Below are 19,747 nucleotides of genomic sequence, written 5' to 3'. Positions count from 1 at the left end.
TGAACATCTTGCCAAGGTCATCCCCACCCCCCCCTACTTGCCTTCAAACAACCGCGCAACCTCAAACAAACCATTGTTTGCAGCAAACTATCCAGTCTTCAGAACAGTGCCCACGACACCACACAACCCTGCCATGGCAATCTCTGCAAGACGTGCCAGATCATCGACATGGATACCACCATTACACGTGAGAACACCACCCACCAAGTACGCGGTACATACTCGTGTGACTCGGCCAACGTTGTCTACCTCATACGCTGCAGGAAAGGATGTCCCGAAGCGTGGTACATTGGCGAGACCATGCAGACGCTGCGACAACGAATGAACGGACATCGCGTGACAATCACCAGGCAGGAATATTCTCTTCCAGTCGGGGAACACTTCAGCAGTCAAGGGCATTCAGCCTCTGATCTCCGGGTAAGCGTTCTCCAAGGCGGCCTTCAGGACACGCGACAACGCAGAATTGCCGAGCAGAAACTTATAGCCAAGTTCCGCACACTTGAGTGCGGCCTCAACTGGGGCCTGGGATTCATGTCGCATTACATTCATCCCCCACCATCTGGCCTGCAAAATCCTACCAACTGTCCTGGCTTGACACAATTCACACCTCTTTAACCTGGGGTTACCCCATCTCTGGATCTGTAAAGATTTGATGAACATATCATGGTCGCATTCCAAGCATTGTCTGGCATCTTTGAATTTGTCTATACATATGTTTCTGGAACATACCTCTTCATTCACCTGAGGAAGGAGCAGCGCTCCAAAAGCTAGTGACATCGAAACAAACCTGTTGGACTTTAACCTGGTGTTGTAAGACTTCATACTGTGCTCACCCCAGTCCAACGCCGGCATCTCCACATCATGAAAAAAGAGAGCACTCTGGACGACAATCAATTTGCGCATGCGCCATGGGAGTTTGCGCATGACGTCACTGACGTGATGACATGCAGATGTTGTGGCCACGTCCACTTACAAACACAAATGCCCAGCAATCGGAAAAACAAGTTTAAAAGGCATCAAGTAGAAGCATTTTGCCTCGCAAGGCAGAACGTTGCCTGAATTTGAACCAGCAGTTGAAGAAGACTTTTGCAGCACCATTGAACAAGCAGTTTTCAGCATTAAACAAGAAGAAAATTTCAACAAATCTAAACATGAAGAGGGTAAACTCAACATCATCGAAGATGAGTTAGATTGGGAAGATATATTCTGTATGGATATAATTGAAGTGTAGACAAAGGTACACAGGAAATTTCAGAAGCTGAAAAAGCAAACCCAATCACAATTGTTCAAAATTTCGATGAATGGACAATTCCAGTGATGCTAAATGTCACATTAATCAAATGCAAGCTTGTCACAGGAACAATTTTCTTAGCCTCTCTGATTTGCACTGCCTGAGAGTTCAACCGGCAATTTTTGATCGACAGAAATGGCTGATTCCCTACAGTGGGAATGCAATTGAAACATTAGGGCAATGTGATCTAGAAGCATGGGTGCACAATCAAAGTCACATCGTGCAATTCGCCATTGTGGACACAGATGGAGAGTCGATATTGGGAGAGAAAGCATGCAAAGCCCTGAACCTCTTTAAATTACTGTACATTCCAGACAGCGTGAAGACCAGAGTAACTGTCCACGAGATATGATGCGACAATCATCTGATGAGGACTGTAGTGAAACACATGATGAGCCAGAAGAAGAAGACTATGAAGGTCTAAGGAGTGTATTTGCCAATAGTGACAAAGTGATCACAAGTAGCATACAAGCTATGCAGGACAAAAACGAGACTGGCAGATCGGAGTGCAACAGTGAACAGATCAATTGAGAGCACATCAATTGTGAACAGCCTAGGAGAAAATTACATCTTGGAGAAGTTGACTCCAGATGAGAAGCACCAAGAGCTCAACGATATATCAGATCATTCAAAAGGGACTGATATCACAAAGCTCAACAATATGTCAGATCATCCAAAAGGAACTGATATCATAAAGTTCAAAGATAGAGGACACTGATAGTAAAAAGGTTGAAAGTGAATCAGACAAACCAAAAGGAACTGACCTTGAGCACACAAAGAGTGACTGCGGAACCCAGGAAGTGTAGAAGATTGTAGTTTAGTCGGGCAGTATGGTCAGCACGGGTTTGGAGGGCCGAAGGGCCTGTTCCTGTGCTGTACTTTTCTTTGTTTTTTGTTCGTTCTTTAACAGAATGTACACAAAGGTATAGCTGTGAAACCCAAGGACAACTAAACAACACATTGCAATTCAATGACAAGGAAGTATATGAACTTGCATTCACACTTGACAAACCATTACAGTGTGGAAAACAATCCAATTGGCAACAGAGCAAGGGACTGCAGTACAGTGTGGGAAAAACAGCCACCATTCGACGTAACACGGCCAAATGTATGTGTAGACCATACACAGTTCACGCATGATGGCACAAATGCCAGGAAGGAAAGGACATTGTTTAGCCAGCAAACAATTCATTCCAACAAATTTAACGAGTTGGAACTTGCTAAAAAAACAGAAAGCAAACAGGTTTGTAGGGCCAAGGAGACGCAGGATCGACACCACAAGCACAGAAAAAAGACCACATCAGGCAACAAAAGTGGCTCAACCAGTTGAGCACCTGATCGATTGAACTGATGACTTGTTGGTGATGTGAGTAACCAGGGGCTGGTTTAGCACAGTGGGCTAAACAGCTGGCTTTTAAAGCAGACCAAGGCAGGCCAGCAGCACGGTTCAATTCCTGTACCAGCCTCCCCGAACAGGCACCGGAATGTGGCGACTAGGGGCTTTTCACAGTAACTTCATTGAAGCCTACTTGTGACAATAAGCAATTTTCATTTCATTTCATTTCACGAGGGGCTTTTCAAAGTAACTTCATTGAATCCTACTTGTGACAATAAGTGATTATTCTATTATTATGTATTACACTACCACAGTGAATATTGTGTACAGACTCAATTTATGAACTGTTAAAAGTTAATAACTGCATTGTTAACCTATCTTTATCATTATTGACGTGCTGTATGATACTTTCAATATGAAATATATAGACATTCAACCTTGTATGTAAAAAAACAGAACATTTATTTTCCAAAGAAAGGGGGATGTGACATTATATAAATGTACAGCATGTGAAGAGTTAATGTTATGTTCAAACTAGCCATTAGATGGAGCTAAGGGAGAGCACTATATATTGCACTGGCTCTTGGACTTCGGGGAAGTCCAGAGGGGAAGTCCAGAGGAGAGTGGATTAGAATTGAAGGAGACAAAATTCAAAGTGTATTGCAGAGCTAGTTAAGATTTTATAGTTATAGTTAGTAGATAGAGATAGTGGGCATCATTCTCCGACCCCCCGCCGGGTTCGAGAATGGCCGTTGGCCGCCGTGAATCCCGCCCCCGCCCCCGCCGAAGTCTCCGCTCCCGGAGATTGGGCGGGGGCGGGAATCCGGCCGCGCCGGTTGGCGGGACCCCCCGCTGGATTCTCCGGCCCGGATGGGCCGAAGTCCCGCCCAGGAATTGCCTGTCCCGCCGGCGTAAATCAAACCTGGTATTTACCGGCGGGACCAGGCGGCGTGGGCGGGCTCCGGGGTCCTGGGGGGGGGCGCGGGGTGATCTGGCCCCGGGGGGTGCCCCCGCGGTGGCCTGGCCCGCGATCGGGGCCCACCGATCCGCGGGCGGGCCTGTGCCGTGGGAGCACTCTTTCCCTTCCGCCTCCGCCACGGTCTCCACCATGGCGGAGGAGGAAGTGACTCTCCCCACTGCGCATGCGCGGGAAACTGTCAGCGGCCACTGACACTCCCGCGCATGCGCCGCATTTCCGCGCCAGCTGGCGGGGCAACAAACGCCATTTCCGCCAGCTGGCGGGGCGGAAATCCCTCCGGCATCGGCCTAGCCCCTCAATGTTGGGGCTAGGCCGCCAAAGAAGCGGAGACTTCCGCACCTTTTTGCCGGCGCGATGCCCGTCTGATTTGCGCCGGCTTTGGCGCCAGTCGGCGGGCATCCCGCCGTTGGGGGAGAATTTCGCCCAGTGTTAGTGAGTGTAGTTTAATTCTTATATCTGTGTTTAGTATTTAGAATAAGTGTCAAACTCAAATTTAGTAGTGTTAATAAAATTAGTTTAGTTCTTCAAAAGAGCTTTGTGTGGCTTTGTGATCACTACGCCTTCCACGCTGGAAACCCCTCACAAAGATCACACAGTGCAAAGCAAGTCTTCGAGGAAGAGTCTATTGCTTTGGAAAGAGACTGAAACAACTGGAAGCAGTTTGGAAACTAGAGTTTAGTGTATTTGCAGGAAAATTCAAATGAAAGTCTCCACGGGATATCAAAGGTAGGTCTCAAAATACCCAGCTTCGCAGCAGCTCAGTGCTACTTCTGCTCATGTTTCTTATTTATTCATCTTTCCTCCTCATCTTTCCTCTTTGAAATTTGTGCTTTGGGAGGTTTTGGAAAGTCCTGGGGCGGGATTCTCCAACCCCCCACCAGGTCGGAGAATTTCCAGGAGCCGGCATGAATTCTGCCGGCTGCCAAATTCTCCGGTGCCGGAGATTCGGCGGGGGCGGGAATTGCGCTGCGCCGGTTGGTGGCCCCCCCCCCCCGGTGATTCTCCGACCCACGATGGCCCGAAGTCCCTCTCGTTCTATGCAGGTCCCGCCGGCGTGAATTGGAGTTGGTCCCTTACCGGCGGGACTTGGTGGTGCGGGTGGGCCCTGGGGCCCCGGGGGCTGCCCCCACAGTGGCCTGACCCTTGATCGGGGCCCACCGATCCTTGGATGGGCCTGTGCCCAGGGGGCACTCTATTCCGATGCGCCGATTCCCGGAGAATCCCGCCCTTCATTGGTGACCAGGGGCGGGATTCTCCAGGAATCGGCGGGGCGGGCAGAAACGGTGCAGTGGAGTGGCGGGAACCACTCCTGTGTCAGGCCGCCCCAAAGGGGGAATCCCCCGCACCTTCAGGGGCTAGGCCCGCCCCGGAGTGGTTGGCACCGGCTGGCCGGCGTGGAAGGCCTTTGGCCCCGCGCCAGCCGGGGCCAAAGGGATTCCGCCGGCCGGCACGGGTCCGCGCATGCGCGGGAGCATCAGCGGCTGCTGATGCCACCCCCGTGCATGCGTAGGGGGGGGGTTCACCTACGTGTCGGCCATCGCAGAGGCTTACACGGCCGGCGCATAGGAATAGAGTGCCCCCACGGCACAGGCCCACCCGCCCGCCCTGCCGATTCCTGATCGCGGGCCAGGCCACCGTGGGGGCACTCCCCGGGGCCAGGTCGCCCCGGACCCCCCCGAGGATCCCGGAGCCCGCCCGTGCCGCCAGGTCCCGCCAGTAATTGACCAACTCCAATTTACGCCTGCGGGACCTGCATAGAACGAGCGCGACTTCGGCCCATCGCGGGTCGGAGAATTGCCGGGTGGGCCCGCCGACCGGCACGGCGCGATTCCCACCCCCGCCGAATCTCCAGCGCCGGAAAATTCGGCAGCCGGCGGGGGCGGGATTCACGCCGACCCCCAGCGATTCTCCGACCCGGCAGGGGGTCAGAGAATCCCGCCACAGATCCTAAATCACGGTCAGTTATCATCAACAATTTGAGATATACATGCAGATCAATGGGAACATGTCTTAAAATTTAGGAATAAATTCTAAGCTCCATGGTAGGTTCCTCGGTGACTCATAAAGATAAAAGCTTGAGCATCCCTCCTCTATAGGACCTCATTTGTTTTACTAAAGTACCTCCCCCCAGAACCAATAACCATTATAAACATATTTGAAGACCCCTTCTAATTTAAGATAAAAGCATTTTTATTTGTGACGAGGATGAAGGAAATATATGTAGTAAATATATCATGCTGCGGGCTCACAGGTGCGGAAATTAGAAGCTCCAAAATGATGAAACATTTCTAGTTCCTATCCCCCTGTAGTCTGTGGGATTTTTTCACCAATAATTTATCTTTAGAGTTTTATTATTCGCTTTTTATTTGTGGTGTTCAGCAAAGAAACACCATTTCTGTCTCTTCTATTGACGAAGCGAGCAAACCACTTCAGCTGCATCAAACGTGTTCTGAAACTCGGCTCATAGACAGATGGTTCTGGGTGTTCATATTATTTCACAGGGGGATGATTCTTTGAAATTTGCATTACAAATCTGAAAGAACCACAAAAACTGCAAGGAGCATCTGGCTGTGTGCCCAGAAAATAATGTAATTATATGTGTGATAAATGTTATCAGTTCTTAAAGCTGTAGTGGCTCCTTAAACAACATTGTACAATGCTATATTTAATTTGGTTCTTTAACTCGTTTCCAACCATAGCTATTTAGAAATGCCTTTATTAAGTCAGTGTTCAGCCTATGTAGTTGGATGATATGCCGAGAACGAGTGGATGAAGTTTACACTGAATAAATTTTGTTTGTCGCAAACAACTTGGGGAATTTAACTGACATTTAAATCGCATCAGCACAAGTGATGGATTGTACTTACACTGCCTTAATTAAAGTGTGTTGTGTTATAGTTCACATTGCTGTGGCATCATGCGCTTTTACATGCATGGCATAGGAGCTAATGATGGTGGAGGCTCCAAAGTTCTTTCCCACACAACACTGTCCAGGAATATGTCCCGCTCTTAGTACCTGTCATTGACATGTGCTGGAAGTTCATGCAGTTGATCCTCAACCTGTTTGACCATGTCATGAATACACCTCCCATGACAATCCAGGCCTTGTGGGACTTGAACCCAGAGAGTTGGTTCAGAGCCAGGAACACCACCCACTGCACCCCAAGGCCTCTAGGTAGACTGTGCAGTGATGGAAAATGTTGCTGGACACATATAAGTAATTTCATAAGACTTTTCACTTCCATCTGAATCTCCAGAGGTAATTCGTAAAAATGCTAATTAGAATTGTTTTAGTAATACCGCTTAGTAGAATTGGATGCATAAGATTATGATTGTTTTATTTTAGTCAGTTTTGGCACATGTTTATATTCTATTTAATTATGTCGCTGGTGAATGTAATCTGCGAGCAGTGGGATTGGATGACACAAGCTGCCAGTATTCTTGTCTCTCAATTCCAGGTCATGAATTTGCATCAAGCCCAGATTGATTGCAGAAAGCAATGTTGGATTTTCAGTCTAAGTGCAGCGTAGGCGGGAGGCATGTGTGGTGAAATTTTCACTCACTGGATTGAATGAAGGCTGATCTCATCAAACCTTACAGGTCAACCTCATTATTAAACAATAGTGAGATACTGACAAGACATATACTCAATGGTTGGGGAGGTGGGAAATTAAGTACTGGTCTGTAATTGAAAGACAAGCTTGCGAGGTATTTTGTTAAGTTAAAAATATAACTAATAAAGTTCCATGGAAAGTGGGCATTGATGGCAACCCGAACTCCAGGCTGGCATAATCTGTCAGCATACCATCCAGGCCCTAAGTTTATCTCGAGCCCAGATTGATGGGGCAATTTAATTGAAAAGGTTCTGAACATCATATCGGCCGCGACCTCCTGGGTATTTCCTGACAAGCTTCACGCACCATGGCTGTCTGATTAACCAGACCCGCGCCTTGCAGCTCCTCGCTAACAAGGAGGAGTTGCTTTTAAGTGCTCCCTCCGAACGTACTCCCAGTCAGCACACAATCTTGTCACCACGCAGGCCATTTCCACGCTTCGGGGATGCAGACCTGGCAAGGCTTCTGGATGCTGTTTAGGCAAGATGTTCCCTCGAAGGGGGTCAGGGGACGAGCAGCAAGGCCGCCAATTTCACCTGGGAGGGCAGTCGCAGCAGCCGTCAGTTCGGGCAGCGTGACCAGGAGGACCGCCGTACAGTGCAGGAAGATGACCAACGGTCTCCACTGGGCCACAAGGGTAAATTGACACCAGCGCCCTGCATCAATTCCACCTGCCAACCCACTGACTTTGTCTCCCAAAAAAGGTCAGCGGCTGGCATCGCACACCCTCCCCACATCCAATCACCGCACTTGTGCCCCAGTACACTGGCACCCACCAGCACACCCCTTCATATCCAGGTGCGGTGTCCAAACATGCCACTTGCCATAGACCTCCCCCCCGCTGATTCACTAACAGCAGATCACAATGCCCCCTCTCTGTTCCCATGGGAGAGGTTAGCCCATATTAGGCGTGAAAGGGCCCAGAGAAGCAGCCGAGTGCCAGACATCAGCAATGCACAGCAATACACCTTCTAGTCTAGCACAGAAAATGTGCCTGCACAATCACCTGACCCAATTCTAAGCACACAGCTTGTGCCTGGTAAAAATGACAAAAAATATGCATTGCAGCCCCTGCTGTGTTGTGGAAGGAACGTCTACGTGAGCTTTGACTGCTTTGTTGAGTGAAGGGACTGTGCAGTTTACTCCTGACTTTGAGTCCAAATGAAAAATTCAAGTGCTCAATATAGAATTAAAAGAGACGCAGCTGAAAACACAGAATAAATGAGAAAACATGAGTTAATGTTTCAGGTGTATACACTTTCTCGAGGCTAAAACTTAAATGGGTAAACAATAAATTTCACACGATTGAAACTTACAGCGGCAAGGGAGGAGAGGAAGATTGTATTCTGCAATCTAGGAAATAGCTTTATCAAGGCAAAGGACCTGAGAAGTGTTTAATTGACAACTGTTGGGGGATATCAAAGATTTCAGTGGCTCAACAGAAAGACCGAGAGTGGTAAAAGGCATGGGGGAATATCCAAGAAAACAGTAAGCTGTGAAAATTGGTTTAGTTAAACTGGGCATTACATCTTTGTCCAACTGAATTTTGGGCTCTTTGAAAGCTATATCCAAAGGCAATACCTCTAAACACTGATTTATCATTCCATTAAATCATATTGCTTAGGGAATGCTGCAGGCAAAAGTTTTGATTTCCTGGAAATTTGTCAATTATATGTGATGGTCCAGTAATTTTCAGGAAATGTTTTTTTGCAATTAAATAATACCCAACTTGCATTAAATTCACTCATCAACGGGTTAATACATCTGACAGTAGGGAGCTGCAGATCAAAACGTGAGCAGCTGGTATTTTCTGAGTAGAAGTGATTATAGATTGGCCTTTTCAAAATGCACAAGCATACGAAGATGTTTTTTTTTGGTGTGACATTACCCAGCTAATGCTGTTCTCACAGCTGAATGTCAGGCACAGTGAAACTATAAAATGGTGGGGAAAGAGTGGTGGTGTGACATATTGGAAGACACGGCAAATTGGATGGTCAAACCAAGATGGAGGACTGTTATAGTCATGGTAATAACTCCCAGTAAGGTGTTTAGATTCACACTGACCACAAGCTCTTAAGATGCTGCAATGGACTGTTTGTCAGGTGAGAATAAAAAAGAGGTGGTGCTGTGTGAGCTTCCAGCTCATTTTTACAAAACAATAATATATAAAACTGGGCCCTCAGCAATAAAGTGCACATGGCTCCTTCAGTTATGTGATATTGCATTTCATTTCCTGTAAGGTTTCAAAACAAATGCACCATTAAAAGGAACTGCTGTGTATATTAGTACTCCAATCATTTCTACAGTCCCTCTCATTATCTCTTACTATAACTTCAGCAGAAATCTTTGATAAATTACATAAGTAGCTGATTATGGTTTGAGAATGGATGTTATTCAAACATATATATTTTGGGGGAATATTATGTTATCCTGTGAAGAAAGCTGTTTGTGTGCGTGTATGTAAATGATTTAATTAAGTTGGGAAAGGTTAATGAAGACAACCTGTCTGGAAGAGTTGAGGGATAAAAGGGATAAATGTGCTAAATACATGCGTTGGTAATAAGAGGCCATGCTAAAGTTGATTATTGGTAAATAGCTTAGGTTTAAAACTTTGCATTAGGAGATACCTAAGGGCTGGCTTTTCAGCTGGTAAATTTCAAAAGGGAGTAAGGAACTTTAATAAAGGTTTTGTAAGTAAACAAGGGAAGGTTATCAAATTTTATTAGACCCACAGGGAAGACAGAAGGAAAGCATCACTGGAATTTATATTTTGGAAGAGTTGAGTTCAGAGAGGTGTCAAATACAATGAAATAGGTGAAAAGAAAAAAAGGATATTTAAGGAAATATATTGAGCTGAGTTGTGTTGGTTGAGTGGGGAAGATCTTGGGAATTGTGCTGTCCTGAGAGAAAGTGTGAAATCTGAAGCAGACACCCAGAAACCAGAAAAGTCTTTTATTCAGAAAGCATTCTTGTTTCTGAATTTTCTTAGATTTCCACAATATAGTAGATGACAGTGAGAAGGTGTATGGTATATCTTTACTAAAGTGATAGCAGTTTTGCCTTGGATAATATTACTGGATTTTCTGAGTTAAAAATCTATAAGGGAGTGTTACCAAGAAGGCACTTGTCTGTTCTTTCGTGGCGGTTTCCTAAGGCTGTTTTAACTGTGTAACTTTAATCTTATGTGTTTGTACTTTAATTTCTTCCTGTTCATAAATCTTTTACATTTTTGTAAATCCCAAAAATGTTACTGGAATTTATTGCTCCTGGGATCATAGCTTTTCTGCTCCCCTTGTTTTCAGAATATCAAAAAAAAAACAAGTTATGATCAGAAATACAAGTTTCCCTCTGGAATTTGGCTGGTTCAGCAAATAACATCTGCTTTGGTCATAACAATGAAGGTCTTGTGGTTTAGTGAATTGTGTCCCTGCCTCTGAGCCAGAGAAGTCCCATTCCAAGTCTTGATCACCAAGGAAGGTGCATCTACAACATGGACAAACAGGTTCAGTACCATATATGCCAAAGGCAGATGGTAAGAGCAAGAGATATTCCTGGTTAACAGTTGAAAGAAATTGGAGCCTGTACCATCACTATCCATAGCTCCAGGCTACAATGTACATGCAAATGGCTATGTTGCTGCAGTGGCTCGGCCTCCTTGGGCTCCGGATGGCCGATATGGATCAGATTGTTTCCAACAGCATGGAATTCCATCCCTGATCCAGCTGGGGTAGAGTTGGGACCTGCTTCCTTACCCTGCTCATGGTGGAGGTGTTGGCACTGTGGGTTGGACCTGCCTTTAGCCAGAGATCTCAGAAATAACTGCTTATGCGATTTCTCTGGGTTTTCTGGCTTTCTTTCTCCTACTGAAGGCAACGTGCGAAATCGAGAAACACCAATGGGAATGTGTACAGCCAACCAACCCAAATTGTCCTGATGAGATTAGGCTAAGTTTTGTAATTGGCTAAAAATTATAAACATTCCAGTCATTAACTTCTCATAGTCATTGAAGAGAGTGATAAATAGTGAGAATAGTGACCAACAGACAAGAGTGAAAGAGAGAGAGCAGGAGACAAAGGCAGAGAGAGAGTGAGAGTGAGAGAGAGAGAAAGAGAAAGAGCACCTAGGTGAGAGAGAGAGAGCGCACCTAGGCTGGATTCTCAGGTCCGCCAGCCGTGTGTTTCTTAGCAATGCATCATTTGCTGGCAGCGGGATTCTATACTCCCGCTTCTTGTCAATGGAATTTCCCATTGATGCCACCCCACGCTGCCAGGAAACCCATGAGCGGGGGTCCGCAGCCAGCAGGGAACGTGAATCCCAACGGCAGGAGAATTCCATAACATAATGGAACGAACCAGAGAGAGAGGCTGACTAACTAACCAACAGATCTCCATAAACTAATCAAAATGCTAAATTAAATAGTTGTGGAGATTTGTACTACCAAAACTGGAACTTCATCTCTCACCACAATGTTCATACATATCACAATTCATTTGATTCTCTGACAAGATGGTGCAGGACAACAAGAGAGGCTCACTGTATTTTCCTTACATTGACCTAAACTATGAAAACCGGCGATTGGAAGAATGTTTGAGCAGCAGCCCGGCCAGATTTCTATTTTCCTAATTCATATTCCCAAGGCCGTTTAGAGCTAAAGTGCTGTGAATGGATTCACTGCTCTTTCCTATTGATCTTATGTAGCCGGAAAAACGAGTGAGGAACAAAATACCTGAGTGCGCAAAATTGTATGTCAAATACAATTTTTTAATGTATTTTTACCACAGAAAATCATTTTGAACATTCTGTCTCTTTCAGATCTAAACCAGAAGTGAGCTATTCTCTCTTTTAGAAAATATATTCACAGTAAAAGCTTTAGATGGATCTTCTGCACAAAGGAGCCTTCAGTGAGGATATGACCTTTAAAATACAAGTTACCTGACAAACCCATCTGTGCAATGGCATATTGCTGTCTTTTCATACACAACGGGATAATTTTTTTGAACCATTAAATGGCTTTTCCTGATACTTAAAAATAGCCGAGGAAACATTTTACTTTGTGAGAGAACCACAGCTGTATTATCTGCCAAATTGTCACTGAGGTAAATAGATTTGTACATAACATGTCAAGAAAGGAAGAAAAGTAAATGGAACAACAGGGAAGCTTTCTAAGGGGCATTGTTCTGAATCGTCTTCACTCAACTGTTTTACATAGGTCAGCTGTACCTTTTAATACTTCTGTTATTTTACATTTACACTATTCTTTACATATTGCACACTGCCAATCATGGCCTGGTTGTCAATACTTACAGATGTGCTAAGCTATTGACATAGTGGCATGATGTTAGAGAGGGTCATACAATTGGCAGGGATACCTTAATCGTTCACTGCATAGAATCATAGAATTTACAGTGCAGAAGGAGTCCATTTGGCCCATCAAGTCTGCACAGGCCCTACTTAAGCCCACACCTCCATCCTATCCAGAATTACTTTTCATACAATTAACCATTTCTTCTTGGTAGTAATTGAATAGGTTAACCTAATTATCCAATGTTTAATCAGCCATGATTGAATGGCGGAACAGACTTAATAGGTGGAATGGCTTAATTCTGCTCCTATATCTTATGGTCTTTAATGGAATCTGTCAGAACAACAACATGTTGGCTACGCCAATAATATCAACCATTCTTTTATTTGAGGACGGAGCCTGGTAATTACTGTTAATAATATCATTGGATGAGTAGATAATGTGTGCCTATGTTATTTCTCTGTTCTTTGTTCTTGTAGAAGTATTAGCCCATTTAAAAAACCAGGAGCCTCTTTTCAGTGTGTGTGTGTGTGTGTGTGTTTGTGGGAGGGGGGTTTGTTTTAGTCAGGGGGTCCTTGTGGGGGGGTCCTCCTATTACAGGGGATCCAGGAGGATCTCCCTATTACAGAGATCCCTGGGGGGGGGGGTTCCTTATTACAGGGGTCCTTAGGGGGTCTCCCTGTTACAGGTGTCCCTGGGGGAGTCTCCCTATACAAGGGTCCTGGGGGGGTCTCCCTATTACAGAAGTCCCGGGGGGGGGGTCTCCCTATTAATTCCAATGAAAATCGGTGTCCGACTCGTCAGGGACGGGATTTGGCACTCGAGAGGCTGGTAAGCTGCAGCTACATATAAGCACTTCACTCCCCACACACACTCATTCCAGCTAACAAGGTGGCAACCCGAAGATTGTCATTTGTCTCAATTCCATTTGTGGGACCTTGCAGCATGCAAACTGGCTGCTGTATTTCTCTCCATTAGAACTTTGACCACACTTCGTTCTTTAGTCTCAATGCCTATCTCCTAACACTACTAGGTCCCTCTCGATCACATTCTGAACCTTTCAATTCTGCTCATGGATTAGGTGTGAAGAGAACAATGGGTTAACTCCTTGTGTGAGATTCTGCTGAAGTTACAAGTTTAAGGGGAAGAAGACAGTCACACAATCCAGTCAAGAATTAAAGGCTCAATAATCTTGCAACCACATCAGAGAAAGGGATTGCGGTCTGATGATCTTAAAAAACAGGCAATGCAGTGAGATCAGCTGAAGTACTATGTACATCACAGAAGAAGGATTGCGAAAGGCTGGCCTTCCTGAAATCAATTATCAGCAGGACATTGGTGATTCACAGAAGATTTAAAAAAAAACAGATATCAAGAATGAGGATGTGGGTTACCAATCAGAAGTAAAGGTTTGGAGCATTGTCAAATTTAGAGACAAGATTACCAAGCCAGCAGCAACAAAATGGCAAAAATTTGAACAGAAATTGGGGTACGTTACAGTTCTTGCAGACAGGCATGGGAGATTATAAAGATTAGTCAACTCCACTGAGGGGCCTACAGACACCATTGGAAGGCCACTGAGGGTGGCTGTAAGTATTATGTCAGGAAATGAAGTAGGAGTTGGGGGGGTGGGTGTTAACCTCTAACAGGTCATAATTATAGTTGAAACTGTAACTTGTGATTGCTGAATGTAATCCTGCTCTAAGGATTGTGGAGAATTCAATAAAGTGATTGCAAGTTATCAGAAAAAACTTGTCTCATTGGTGATTCTGCTCGAGGATACATTTGTAATTCTGGTGTGACAACATCAGTGTAAAGGGTCTCTGAGGTGAGGCGGACAATTCCCTACAGGTGTGATGGCATTCATTTTTCTTTCCTATGTGCAGCACATTCACTTTCTCCATAATTGTTCAGCTCAAATGTTTACTTTGTCGTACTTGTTCTATAATTTCTGATCTGCTGCTGTCAATTGCAATGCCCATCCTCAATTTGTATCATTTCCAAAAATTAACATCCGTATAATTCTCGTCTGAGTCCCTCCAGTACATCAGTTCAACATGTAAAAGGTAAATTGCTAAACTGGGCACGGAGTATTCCAAGTGGTTGAATTATTGAGGAGTTACGTACAGAGTAAAACTAATTAGTTCAGACTGTGCTGCGGTTTCACTATGTTGTAACCTTGACAACAGTGTGGACTTGAGTGGTTCCATTTTCTTGTGTTATTAAGAATGTCTGGTTGTGGTGGTGTGTTAAAGTTCACTCAGGGAGCCTGATTTGCTGGGGCAATGTTCACTTTCAAATGCATGGTGTAGCCTAGAACTATGGATAGTGATAGTAGAGGCTCTAACTTCCTTTCCATCACGTGGCTGACCAGAAATTTCTCCTGCTCTTACGCCTTGCCATTGGCATGAGTCGGAAAGGATTTGCAGGTTGCTGATTAACCTGTTTGGCTATTCTCTTATAAACACACCTTCCTTGGCCATCAAGTCCTGGGGTGGAGCTCGCACCCAGAGCTTCTGACCCAGAAGCAGGGACATTGCCCATACATCAAAACACCTTCTGAAAAAAACTGAAGTAAACCTGAGCTGCAGTCCAAAGGATTGATTTTAACATAAAATGCCGTTGAACTAAAATACATATTCCTTAACCAACATCATCAAAGCAGATTATTTGCTCATTGTCACATGCCTATTTATGCGACCGGGCTGTGTGAAGAATTAGCTGATGAATGTCCCACAGTACAACACAAATACATTTCAAAAGAATATAGCTGACTGTAAAGCACTTCAGGATATCCTGAGGGCATGAGAGGCATTAAATGGGATTCTCCGTTGGCAGGATTCTCCGTTGCACGGCAGCATACCCACGGGAAATCCCATTAGCAAGTGGCAGGAACGGGGAATGCCGCTGCCGGTGAGGGCACGCCACTGAGGAGCAAGTGGCTTGCAGACCGGAGAATCCTGCCCGTTATGTAACTATAAGTTCTTTCTCACATTTCAAAGAAAGCTAGATAAGGAACCGTTCTATTCACTATGCATGGCAACATGGAAATTTGTGAAGATATTTGGTCACTATCACAAATAAAATTGTAAAGATGTTAAAACAAAGTTCTTATGATTTTGTTGGAAGCACCAACCAGAGGAGATTATAATGAGTGCTGTCTTAATGCTCCCACAGAGGAATTATTTTCTGTCCCAACCCCACACGATTAACCCGGTGGTTACAGAGGGTGGATAATTACAGTCTCCATTACACAACTGAAAAATAATAAATCCTCAGTTCCTTTTGATTTGTTTCTGTTCAGGAATCCTTGCTTTTTATACAACAACTATGTTCATGAATTATATGTTTGTTACAGATAGTGAGCATAGAACACTATGAACTGGAAACCTGTGTGAGCGGCAAGAATTGTGGAGGAAGGACTTCAAACTGAAAAATCAATATTCCATTTTTGTAACGCCATTCACCTTCTCTTTCACATTTGAATTGCATAGCAAAAACAAAGGTACAATACACATCCGTGAAACTGGATACTGCTGTGGCCTTAATTAGAATCTGGCGAGCAGACTATTGGCACAAATAGATTCCTAACCCCTTCATCTCCTACAGGCAACCTTTACTATTTTCAATCCTTTGTTGAGTATATAATTAGTGTTGGAACAGTGGGAAGATTAATTACTGATAGTGGCATGTGTTAGGAGATGTAGGTCATGAGTACAATCTCTATGCACACAAAATGTCAAAAATGTGCTGCAGAAGCTGTTAACATCAAAGAAGATTTAGTTTGTATGGGAACAAGAGATTGAGAGACTCTCCCCGGTAGACCGCTGGCACCCCAAGAGGATTTGCTGGGTGGCTTCCCAGGAAGGTGAATTCCTCACCTGCTGTTTGTTGAATACCAGGATGAGGGCTTTATGTGGCTACTTAAGGGCTCCAATTGACCTTTGGCTGGGCAGGCCGATTCCACCCTTTCCAACGGAAACTTGATCGGGGTGTAGTCAGGATGGTGTCAGCGTCCCCACCACACACTCTCCCACTTGATCAAATAACACCTCCCCCCACCCCACTGTCCCCACCACACCACAAACTCGCTTGTGGGAGGGGGGGGAGATTTGGATTTTCTCAACAACATTTTCCATAACCGGCGGGGGTCAATTTAGGTGCCTGGGCCTGTGTACTAAATGGTACTCCAGCATTCTAGGCAGGCCTAGAGTCCCTCCCTGCCCACCTGGGTGCAAAGGACCCTCTTTGAGGAAGTCCATCCCACAGCAGTCACCAGGCTGCAGGAACCATTTTTCAATTCAACTTTTAAAAAGGTTGATGATTGGATAACTCCATGTTGAAGCAACCTCACTGCTACTCACCTACCATGACAGTCTGCTGCAGCTTTCAAGCTGGAACGCTCTCACTTATGCTCCAACTTTGAAAATCCACATGCTGCCCTTAATGGGACACCCTGGGCGGGATTCTCCCACAATCGGCAGGGTGGGCCGTACCGGCGCCAAAGAGTGACGTGAACCACTCGGGCGCCAGGTCGCCCGGAAGGTGCGGAATCCTCCGCACTTCCGGGGGCTAGGCTGGCGCTGGAGTGGTTGGCACTGCCCCAACTGGCGGCGAAGGGCCTCCGCTGGCCAGCACGAGTTGGCGCATGCGCAAGAGCGCCAGAGTGTTCTGGCACATGCGCAGAACCGCTGGCATGATTCCTGTGCATGCGCAGGGGGTTTCTTCTCTGCGCCGGCCATGGCAGAGCCTTACAGAGGGCGGGCCAGGCCACCTTGTCTAATCCACGCCGGCGGGACTGGCCCATCAGGGCCCGGATAATCGCCGGGGGTCCCACTGCCAACAGCCCCCGACCGGCACGGCGCGATCCCCTCCCCGCCCAAAAACCAGCGCGGGAGAATTCGGCAGCCGGCGTCCGAGCGGCAAAGCGGGTTTCACGCCGCCCCCTGCCGATTCTCCAACCCGGCGGGGGCTCAGAGAATCCTACTGGGGACAGGATTGGAATCCAGCAACAACCCCAACACCAACCTGGGAAAATCCACTCACTGGAGCTGCTGTCAGTTTTAGAAGACAAATGAAGGAAAAGACTGATGAATTCAATGTTATTACTGTACAATATCCAACCCCATAAAGAGAACATGTGATGAATTATATGTTGTCTGAAGTCTAAAAGGTAGACGGTTTGTGGTTGTACTGTTGAATATTATACCTTGGGTTGAAGAAAGTGCTAACAAATTCGGTATAACAGATGTTGGTTATGCTCATTTTAAACAAATGATAACAGAATAAGTGGAGCTGCGGTAGAGAACAACACTGCAGGAGTATAATCACCAGGTTTTAGAAGGGAAAGGAGAAAGGGTAGAATTTTAATATGTATCAGTTGGAATTAAAGTTCAGCCTTCACAAATAAGGAGGTTAAAGATTTTGATTTTAAATAAGAAATGCCTTTAAGAAACAAGAGGAGCAACAGTAGTCAATATTTAAAATTAAAGGAGATGAACTTAAACTCTCCAAAATAGGTGGATGAGGTTTGGGTGAGATGTAAAAATTTCAGAAATCACAAACCCAACTCCAACCCATCCCCAATCCATCCCACTTGTGAGTTTAATGGAGGCAGGAAAAGAGGCAGATAATCACCCGTTCCAAGAAGGTCGAGGTGGCTATTTCAATGCTACAATGAGACTGGGAACTTTACTCTTAATGCGTTTCCCAACTTTATCCCTGTCCAGTTAGATTTCTCACACTTCGGAAAATCTAGCAGCCTGAGAGCTGAGGACAGCTTCTGGGAAAAAGTAAAGGCCAAAATTCTGCGGCCTTTGCGATTCACTTTTCCCTCCGGCATTGCAGGTTTCCTGGCAGCATAAGGTAGTTACAATGGGAAATCTAAGGGGCGGGAAGATAAAATTCTGCCGCCAGCGAATGGCGTGCCGCCAAGATACACGTGGCTGGAGAGCCAAAGAATCCAGCCCAAATGCTCTAACATTCCTCTTGCGTGTGGTGCTTTTCTCCTGGCTCCCCATCCCCTCATCAGCCCAACCCCTGCCCCCCTCACACCCCACTAGCCCACCCACCCCATTTAAGTTCTAAGCATAGCTGCTTGCCTGGGTAAAACTCCACCCCATCAGAAACCATAGATACATAGAAGCTGGGAGCAGGAGGAGGCCTTTTGACCCTTCGAGCCTGCTTCACCATTCATCACGATCATGGCTGATCATCCACCTCAATTGCCTAATCCTGCTTTCTCCCCATAGTCTTTGATCCCATTCTCCCCAAGTGCTATATCTAGCTGCCTCTTGAATATATTCTATGTTTTAGCATTAACTACTTCCTGTGGTCATGAATTCCACAGGCTCACCACTCTTTGGGTGAAGAAATGTCTCCTCATCTCTGTCCAAAATGGTTTACCCTGAATCCTCAGACCGTGACCCCTTGGTCGTCATTCTCCGACCCCCCAGTGGGTCGGAGAATGGCCGTTGGCCGCCGTGAATCCCGCCCCCGCCGTTTGCCGAAGTCTCCGGTACCGGATATTCGGCGGGGGCGGGAATCGGGCTGCGCCGGTTGGCGGGCCCCCCGCTCGATTCTCCGGCCCGGATGGGCCGAAGTCCCGCTAATAAATTGCCTGTCCCGCCGGCGTAAATTAGAGTAGCTATTTACCAGCGGGACAAGGCGGTGTGGGCGGGCTCCGGGGTCCTGGGGGGGCGCGGGGCAATCTGACCCCGGGGGGTGCCCCCACGGTGGCCTGGCCCGCGATCGGGGCCCACCAATCCGCGGGCGGGCCTGTGCCGTGGGGGCACTCTTTCCCTTCCGCCTCCGCAATGATCTCCACCATGGCAGAGGCGGAAGAGACTCTCCCCACTGCGCATGCGCGGGAAACTGTCAGCGGCCGCTGACGCTCCCGCGCATGCGCCGCCCGGAGATGTCATTTCTGCACCAGCTGGCGGGGCAATAAACACCATTTCCGCCAGCTCGCGGGGCGGAAATCCCTCCGGCGCCGGCCTAGCCCCTCAATGTTGGGTGCTCGGCCCCCAAAGATGCGGAGCATTCCGCACCTTTGGGGCGGAGCGATGCCCGTCTGATTGGCGCCGTTTTGGGCGCCAGTCGGCGGACATCGTGCCGTTTGGGGAGAATTTTGCCCCTTGTTCTGGACACACCTAACATTGGTAACATTTTCTCTGCATCTACCCTGTCTCGTCCTGTTAGAATTTTATAAGTCTCTATGAGATCC

This window comes from Scyliorhinus torazame, chromosome 8 (genome assembly GCF_047496885.1).
Source record: "Scyliorhinus torazame isolate Kashiwa2021f chromosome 8, sScyTor2.1, whole genome shotgun sequence".
NCBI lineage: Eukaryota > Metazoa > Chordata > Chondrichthyes > Carcharhiniformes > Scyliorhinidae > Scyliorhinus > Scyliorhinus torazame.
Note: the sequence above shows the minus strand (reverse complement) of the source record.